This window comes from Salvelinus sp. IW2-2015, linkage group LG5, assembly GCF_002910315.2.
Source record: "Salvelinus sp. IW2-2015 linkage group LG5, ASM291031v2, whole genome shotgun sequence".
NCBI lineage: Eukaryota > Metazoa > Chordata > Actinopteri > Salmoniformes > Salmonidae > Salvelinus > Salvelinus sp. IW2-2015.
The window spans coordinates 5134580-5144676 of NC_036844.1; positions in this window are offsets into that span (position 1 = coordinate 5134580).

Consider the following 10097-nt stretch of genomic DNA (forward strand, 5'->3'; position numbering starts at 1 on the left):
TAGCGAAATGGAGGACACTTTTTTCCCGTGTTCATTTCATGCCAGCCAGGTAGGCTATACTCCAGTTGTAAAGAGAAGTTTTTGCTTGATATAGGAAAGTTGAGAAAGAAATATAGTAGGGCTAGCCTATAGAAAACTGATGTGATCGCTCCTCTTTTTAATAGAGGCCACACTCTGTTTTCTCACACAATTGCATTAGCCTATAGAAATGTTGTGCAACATGAGCTCATGGGCTCTCATGAAGTGTTTAGTTAGATTTTTGATTATATTTGCATTGATGTCGGAGTGTTGAGGGACAATAGTAGTCCTGATTACAGGTAGTTAGCAATTTGTAGGCTACTAATGACCATCAGCAGCATCAGAGCTTGGAGTAGCCTAACTACTGTGACTAAATGTCACGTGGAATTTGACTGCCTTCATGACTCGTGGACCGTCGTGTGTGGTGTGGCGGTAATAAGGTCACCGCAACAGTCCTGGTTGGGCACCACTTTTGACATAGTCAGTTCTGCACTCTTTGTAAGAACTTGACACGCAAGAGCTGCACTTTTAATAGGTTACTGTGCATTTTCCAGTAGATTAAGGGCAGCTGATTCACAGGAAGTTAATGTTTAATTTTCATTATACCATGGCATTGTTGAATAATTGTTTCTGATTGAAGGGCATTCTAMAGCGTTCTTTATTCCCTTATAATGCATGGCATATCAGCACGGTAGAATAAAATGGCTATAGTTAATTCTTACATGTTATTTTGAGCTGCTTTTGAAAGCAAAAGTCAWATTGAAAACATTGGCATTGTTGAATTKGATTTTCATAATAGCAAGCTTGGACTGATGGTTTGGTTAGCTAAACTGTAGCTACAGTATCTAGTAAACTTMCTAACTACWTTAGTGGATGATTAACACATTTCCACCTGCAAATAAACACATTTCTAGCAGAAAGGTATGTTCCACGATGCGCTATTGTTTTCCAGAGAATTCATAGWTCCTCTTTGATTATCCCTTACATAACTTACTGTCAACTAGTTACAAGTGGGTTTATTGTAAAATGCACAGTAACTTACAGTGTAAAAGCTTCATATTTATGAATAGAGCACATTAACTGGGATGACATTCCCTCTAATTGGAGACCAAAAAGAGCTAACTGAAAGCCACAACTAGAATAAGGACCGAGTTTGGGAAACCCTGCTCTGGGTTACTGGCAACATTTTGCCAATAYGTTATTGTGACTTTTACAATACAGCGTAGCTCATTACATTCTCTTACCAAATTTGCATAACAGACAGTGTCAAAMGAGGTGCTTTACTTGCATTGGCTTAACCATCAAACACTTAAACTGATACAACACTTCCACTGAGGGTTGGCACAAATACACATATAGTGAGTTGACCACGAGGTTGTTCAAATTCTCAAAGAATGAATGTGTACTCTACSTCAAGTGTCCTTGAGCACTTTTAGTTTCACATTGATGTTCCTTTGGGGGTGATCATTTGACAATTATTTACTTGATTTTGGGAAGCTTTTAGCGAAGTGAAGAAATGCATTCTTGCCAATAAAATCTAAATATTTTTTATTAGGATCCCAATTAGCTGTTGCGAAAGCCACAAATCCAAATCCCTATCGCCGTCCATGGCTTTTTTAGGAAAAGGCTGATTTAGCTAGCTATCTTGCCACCGGAGGACAACGACACAACGAGATGCAACAATTCAAGTTTTCTGTAAATTACTTTTGGCTTCTAATGTGATGTGATTGCTGTGAAGCCAAATCCAAACTGGCTTCCCTTGACACTTTTTTTTTGGTGCGCCAGAACCATTCACAGTTGAGCTCACTCAGTTAACTCAAAACTGATTGGCTATTATTTGATCATTTTTGTATAAAGGGAGGCCAAATGCTTGCAACAATGTCATACTATTTTTGACCAGCCAGCATAGATGGGCTTCATGTACAGAGACAGAGGGGCTACATGTTTTGTTTGTTTGGATGCTTTCTCCGGTGAGAAAATAAATAATACAAAAATAATTGAAGGACATTTATGAAACACAGAGTCCTTTTTCTTGGTCATTTTGGGGGAAGCCTGAAATAAGACATCACGCGTATTTACCTCAAGTTGAATGGGCTATTTTTCTGGAATGTTTTTTCAGTCGCAAGAATCCCTAATAGAATAGACGCGTTGTTCAAATCTATTGAAGGGTTGAAACAGTATGACGCCATTAGATCAGAGCTATTTCAGTCGAATGTAGAATATTAATTAGTGTGACTGTGGGTGGTTGCACTGACATATTGTGCCTCTGACTTGATCTACCAGAACAACGGTTTAAAAAGAGACAACACACAAACCATCGACCGACAAGTTGCTGACATCAGTTTCAAGAGTATGTCTCAAGAATATTCACAAAACCGTATTTGAAGACACCCATTTGGCACTGTTGCCGTGACCAAATCCATATGCTTGTTCAGGTTGATAAAACATGCTACATTAACATAGTGGTACCTATAAAACAATGCTGTTGATGTGTGTGTGTGTGTGTGTGTGTGTGTGTGTGTGTGTGTGTGTGTTGTGTGTGGTGTGTGGTTGTGTGTGTGTGTGTGTTTGTGTGTGTGGTGGTGTGTGTGTGTTGTTGTGTGTGTGTGTGTGTGTTGTGTGAGATATGGGACGACTAGAGATTGTGTAAGACCTAGATCTTAGGCCAACTCAAGTCATCTAATGTGCTACTGAGTGCCTAAGAAATCGTCTTGGGTTAAGTGGTTAGGAGACTTTCTGTATCTTACAAGTTAGGCTGCTATTTTGCTGTAGCAGGCAGATGCGTGTTGCGCTGGTTTTTACCCAACGCTCAGCTCGTTACCCACTTCCCGATGCCATGTCTTGCGTGATGCCTGCGTTTTTAAATCCCCTGCACTTACCATGCTACACTGATTGTTCAACAATTGCAATATTGGGCTGATGGTGATAAGTTATGTATAACAGTGCGATTGGAGATGCGATCATGTGAAATTATATTTGACAAGGTGGATTGCAGCTCGTGTTCCATGGTCTGTGCGTGCAGGAAGGCAAAAACCCTTTCTTCTTCTACTTCTTCTTCCTCCCTCTCCTTCTCTCCCCTCCTCTGTCTTCCCAGCTAGCACACTTGATTCCTTGGAAGTTGTGGGAACTTCTGTTTTTGGTTTCACATTGGATGTGAGAATGAAGCCATACGTTTCCTGACCGGTAAAACAGAACGTTTAAAAGACATTCTGAGAACAGAYGTTGTGAGGACAGACAGTTGGAGACGAGAAGCAAGTACAGGGAGTGAACATTTAATGAATAAACAGACATGAAACAGGACAGCATCTGGACATGAACACATAATTTTAATGGACAAAAAATGTGCTTTTCTTTCAAAAACAAGGACATTTCTAAGTGACCCCAAACTTTTAAACGGTAGTGTATATGTTTTTAAATAACTTTCTTAGAACGTTCTCTGAACATTACTAAGGCTTTCCTTTGGCTTTTCTGGAATATATTCTTTATGTTCTCAGAACAATTTGAGAACACGACTTTAAATAGAACCACGAGGAAACCTGTAGGAAACGTTATACTGAAGTACTGAAATTCCTACAGAAGAACATTGGTTCTTAACGTTCTCTGAACTATTTGAGAACATGCCCAATGTCAAACCAGTTGGAGAACGTTCCTAGAACATTACCAAAATTGAAATTCAATGTAACCATGTTTAAACTTTTAGGAAACGTTCTGTTAAAGTAATGAAATACCAAGATTAATTTTTTGTTGTCAAGTTCCTTAAATGTTCTGAGAATGTTTCATAGCCAAGCAACTGTCTTGCACCATTCCCAGAAAGTTGTGGGAAGGTTGTATGCAAAATAACCATAGGACAAGAACGCGCTTWCCAAGCTCTAAGAAATATATGGTTCTCAGAATGTTYTGTGCTAGCTGGGTTAGACCTCGAACAGTCCTGTGTGTTCAAACACAACTCTCCTCTCTTGAACTCTCCATGCGTTGTAGTTCTCCTTTGGGTAATGAGATGTGTAACAACTGACTAAAATATTGATTCCAAACCTGTTGAATGGGTTTGCTTTTATCTCTGTCAATGAAARATGAGTTGTAGTCCGAATAGATGAACTGCGTGGTTAAGACATCAACTTCCACAACAAGCACAGCAGCAGCTATGTGAGGTCATGACCTTAAAGTAAACAAGTTTTGATCAAGCATCATGAAGCTCCAATACAGCCTACTGTATCCGCATGTTGTTATTAATGTTTGGCCGGGTATAACAAATCCTGTGTGGTTAGGAGTACTTAGTAAATGATTCAGGTCACTGAATCTGTCCAAATAGGCCGGTACTATGGACAGTGAGAAATTCTTTACAATATGAAAATGTTGAGTCARGAATGGTCAGGAGACATTTCTYTCTGCTCTGCACATGTCTATCCTCACCTGACACGGTTCTGAGGGGTTAAACGTGTGAACGGACACAGGAACCAACCCCCATGTGGGAAAACAAACCCTTGAGAAACAAAAGCCCTGTGTATATTAATRAACAACCTGCTCTCTGAGTTAGCCAGTGGGTTAGCCAGTGTTGTAATAGATGGACACTTCTTGGATGTTCTTGAATGTCAAATCTGCCCCTACCCCTTAGTTCTACCATTTAGGCACTTCTGTAGAGCTGAACGTTTTGGATAGGTTTAAGCATTATGGTAATAGCTTCAACTTGCCTTTTGATAGGCTTGATGGAAATGTACATCTGATCATTTCATATCTGCAGGAGTGACTATGGGGTAGGGGCACGCTGGGGGCTAGTGGTGGAAATGTTGAAATTCAGACAGTTTATCAATACCCACAGTGACAGGAGGCATGGCTCCAACTAAAAGCACAAACACAGGAGTGAGGTGACAAACCGGACTGGAGTTCTCCACTTCTGGAAGAGCACGACGGGCCAGCAGCCTCAGTCTCAGCCGACAACACCGGCAGAGGAGACACGGCAGTAACTGCCGCTAATGTTACTGGCACCTTTGACGATCACTCTCTGAAGGTGGTACCTATCTCTATCGGATCCATCCGTCCTCTGAGCCAGTTAGACAGCCAGGTGTCGGTCTCAGACGGGGAGAAGACAGGGGCTACCCTCCTGTTCTCTGGGATATTCCTGGATCTGGTGGGCATGACGTTCAAAGCATAGCTGGGTGATAGCTGTAGCTGGTTGTCCTATCCAGCTGATATTTATCTTTCAAATAAGTTGTGGCAAGATAGCAAGAGCCAGTGTCTATAATGTGTTTCATGAGACATTTGTTCTACAACACCTTGCTACGAAAGTAGCTTGCAACTTAGTTTCACCGTTTCATCACATCATGTAAATACACGTTACCGTGAAAATTGTAMCAACTGTGAATTGAATGTCCGGTCTTGAATCAGCTCAGCTGTCCTAACACAATATTCTATAACTGGCTAGTTTTGTCTCGTCTCGTTTCTCCTTATGTCCTCTGTTTGATCTTTCCCGGGACAAATCCCAGAAGTACTAATATCCCTACAACTGGTGTAGACTTCATGTGGACATTGCACAAACATCGCCCAGCTTGACCGTAGATACATTTATCAACAAGAAATCGATGTGTGNGTAGATACATTTATCAACAAGAAATCGATGTGTGTGTTCGTATCACAAAGACAAAAAATGTTATGCTGTAAATATCATATTGATGTGCTTATAAAGACAGTATGCATACACTTACCTAGCAAATACAAATAAGTTGTGTGTAGAGTACAACTTCAGCTGTATATCCAGAACTAGAATGGCATTCTATTTGTCTATTTGGCCAAATCTAAGGGTTTGGGTGTCTAACCATATACATTAACATGCACAGCTCTCTGGGTGAGGTTCTGTCTTCAAGTCTCCAGTGGGTGATTAAGTCCCTTCCATCTATGTAATGTATTACAGGTTACGGACAGGTGCAGTCAGGTGGCACTCCATCCTGTATATGACAGAGTTTGCCTCAACCTATGGGTCCAGCAGGTAGAGTTCAATAACTACAGGTAGATGTTAAATACAGGAGGATGGCACTCTTCTCATACCACTCTGTAGGCTACTGACCYATTCAAAGCTTCCTCCAGGAGGAAGCTTTGAATCGGTCAGTAGCCTACAGAGTAATATGAGAAGAGTGCAATTGCTGAACTTTTGTAGATATTCTAAACAAAGTGTGTCGATTAACTTTCAAGTGTAACAATTCCATGTAATACTGTAGAAGCAGTGTTCTGCTAATTTAACAATGTGCAAATATTATACCTTCCGGTATGGTGTCCCGTATAAGACAGGAGTTCCCTGACATGTTTGAAGAATACTGAAAAGGTGATATTACTAAACACTTGTGATGTACGGTCTTATTAGAAATMACCATTTGTCCCTTCTGAGGTGTTTGCCAACGTCTGATGGGCATGGCAGTGTAGATCATCTCCAGGCTCCTCTCATCACAGATACTGGTCATGAAGGAGCCCAAATACYGCTCCTATATCCGACCCAGCTCCTAGATCACAGAGGGAGGAWGAGAGAGAAAGACTGTCACCATACAGTCATGGAAGCCAACAGTAAATACACTGTTGAACATAGCCAATCAGAGATCCTGATTGACAACTAATTCACAAGGGACACGTGCCAGCATGGCACTGACTGGTTGGCATTACTCACTCGGGCCCAGGAATAGTGCATTGGCACAGTGGAGATGTCACCTCCTTACAACATACAATACACACATACACACAMCACCGATTACATTATCAATGGTGGTTAGGTGAATTCCAGGACAGATAGTATTTTGACCATTGACCAGATCAAATGTGACCAACCTGATTCAAGTGKCCTCCATTACTCTGAAGCGGGACTGGTGTCTGGCCACTGCRTCAGCCTTCTGTAACAGCTTCTGATATGGTAGGGGGGTTCCCARGACATAAAATGTKTTTCTCTGGTTTGGAAGTAATTTATATGCTAATAGAGGGAKTGTWACTACATAATAGCCATTATTATTCCACCAGCTGTGTACGTTGCTGATACGTTTTTCTATTTGCTGCCAGAGCCATAGGTATACTGAACGAAAATATAAACGTAACATGTCAAGTGTTTGTCCCATGTTTCATGAGCTGAAATAAAAGATCTCATAAATGTTGTCTCAAGTTTGAGGGTGCGTGCAGTTGGCATGCTGAKTGAAGGAATGTCCATCAGAGCTGTTGCCAGATAATTGAATGTTCATTTCTCTAACATAAGCCGCCTCCAACGTCCTTTTATAGAATTTGGCAGTACATCCAACCAGCCTCACAACCGCGGACCATGTGTAACRACGCCAGCCCAGGACATCCACATCCGGCTTCTTCACCTGCGGGATCGTCTGAGACCAGCCACCCGGACAGCTGACGAAWCTGTATGTTTGCACAAGCGATTAATTTCTGCACAAACTGTCASAAACCGTCTCAGGAAGCTCATCTGCGTGCTCGTCGTCCTTACCAGGGTCTTGACCTGACTGCAGTTCGGTGTCATAACCAACTTGCAAATGCCACTGGCAAGCTGGAGAAATGTGCTCTTCATGGATGAATCCCGGTTTCAACTGTACCGGYCAGATGGAAGACCGTGTGTATGGCGTCGTGTGGGTGAGCGGTTTGCTGATGTCAACATTGTGAACAGAGTGCCCCATCAAATCTAATTGTATTGGTCACATACACATGTTTAGCAGATGTTATTGGGGTTGTAGCGAAATGCTTGTAAACGACTGCCCAGCACTGGGTACGAAGTCATGATGCGCAGAGCCGGAGTGCGCTGCTTATAACACTGCGCAAGCAAAGTTCACGAATGGTATGGGCAGGCATAAGCTACGGACAACAAACACAATTGCATTTTATCGATGGCAATTTGATTGCATAGAGATACCATGACGAGAGCCTGAGGCCCATTGTCGTGCCATTCATCCACCGCCATCACCTCATGTTTCAGCATGATAATGCACGGCCCCATGTCGCAAGGATCTGTACACAATTTCTGGAAGCTGAAAATGTCCCCGTTCTTCCATGGCCTACATACTCACCAGACATGTCACCCATTGAGCATGTTTGGGATGTTCTGGATTGACATGCACGACAGCGAGTTCCAATTCCAGCCATTACCCAGCAACTTCGCACAGCATTGAAGAGGAGTGGAACAACCTTCCACAGGCCACAATCAACCAGCCTGATGAACTATATGCAAAGGAATGTCCCGCTGCATGAGGCAAATAGTGGTCACACCAGATACTGATTGGTTTTCTGATCCACACCCCTACTTTATTTATAAAAAATCTGTGGACCAACATATGCATATCTGTATTCCCAGCCATGTGAAATCCATAGATTAGAGGCCTAATTAATGTGTTTTTGTCACGACTTCCACCGAAGTAGGCTCCTCTCCTTGGTCGGGCGGCGTTCGGCGATCGACGTCACCCGGCTTTCTAGCCATCACCGCTCCATTTCTCATATTCCATTGTTTTGTCTTGTTCCATTACACACCTGGTTTTCATTCCATAATTACTGCATGTATTTAGTCCTCTGTTTCCCCTCCATGTCTTTGTGTGGTAATTGTTTGTTTGTGATGTGGATTATTTTCGGGCGCTTTACTTTTGCATGTTCCGTGTTTTTGCACGTTATTGTTTTTATGTGCTGTATTTTTGTGAACGGAATTAAAGTGCGCCTGTTCACGACACTCTGCGCTTCTGCCACCTGACTTCGCCTCCCGTACACACCCTTGACAATTTAATTGACTGATTTCCTCATATGAACTGTAACTCAGTAAAAGCTTAGAAATTGTTGCATGTGTGTCTATATTTTGTTCAGTGTATATGCCACGCCCTGATCTGTGTCACCTGTCCTTGTGATTGTCTCCACCCCCTTCAGGTGTCGCTTATTTTCCCCGGTGTATTTATCCCTGTGTTTCCTGTCTCTGTGCAAGTTCGTCTTGTTTTGTCAAGTCAACCAGCGTGTTTTTCCCGTGCTCCTGCTTTTTCTATTCTCACTTTTGCTAGTCCTCCCGGTTTTGACCCTTGCCTGCCCTGACTCTGAACCCGCCTGCCTGACCATAGTGCCTGCCTGCCACTCTGTACCTCCTGGACTCTGACTTTGTTATGATCTTTTTGCCTGTCCACGACCATTCTCTTGCCTGCTCCTTGGATACTAATAAATATCAGAGACTCGAACCGTCTGCCTCCCGTGTCTGCATCTGGGATTCGCCCTGTGCCCTTATAGTTCCTCACCGCCGAGTTGAGACAATGGGACATGAAGGCACGGGGATGAAGCTTTTGGTCCTGGATGGATCGCTGGGAAAGGATGGCCCCTACTCCCATGTCGGAAGCGTCAACCACTACCACAAACTGAAGGTTCGGATCCGGATGGATGAGGATGGGGCGAGTCGCTGCTTCAGATCCACAAAAGCCTTATTCACTGCTGGGGACCATGTGAACGGTACTTTGGGAGAGGTAAGTGCAGAGTGGGGACCCGCCAGCTTGCTGTAGCCCCGAATGAAACGGTGGTAAAAATGAGCAATCCCCAGAAACCATTGTAGTTGCACCCTGGATTGGGGCCAATCCCCCACCGCTCTCGCTTTTTTTCCGGATCCATCTGAACATTCCCTTCAGTGATGATGTATCCCAGAAAAGAGATTGTGGAGCAGTAGAACTTGCACTTCGCCGCTTTTACAAACAACTGGTTCTCCAGGAGGCGCTGAAGGACTTGTCGAACATGGAGAATGTGTTCCTGGGCAGAACGGGAGAAAACCAGGATGTCATCAAGGTAGACAAAAACAAACTGATTCAACATGTCACGGAGCACATTGTTGACCAGGGCCTGGAAGACAGCAGGACCATTAGTGAGTCCAAACGGCATGACCAGGTACTCATGTACACTTGCTGTGTTGAAAACCGCCTTCCACTCGTCTCCTTCGCGTATCCGAACAAGGTGGTAGGCATTCTGGAGGCCCAGTTTAGAAAAGATGGTTGCTCCCTGGAGAGGTTCGAAAGCCAAGGAGAGGAGTGGTAGCGGGTACCGATTCGTCCCACAAAGAAGAACCATGGGTCGGCAGGAGAGGCAGAAGGGAGAATGCTCCC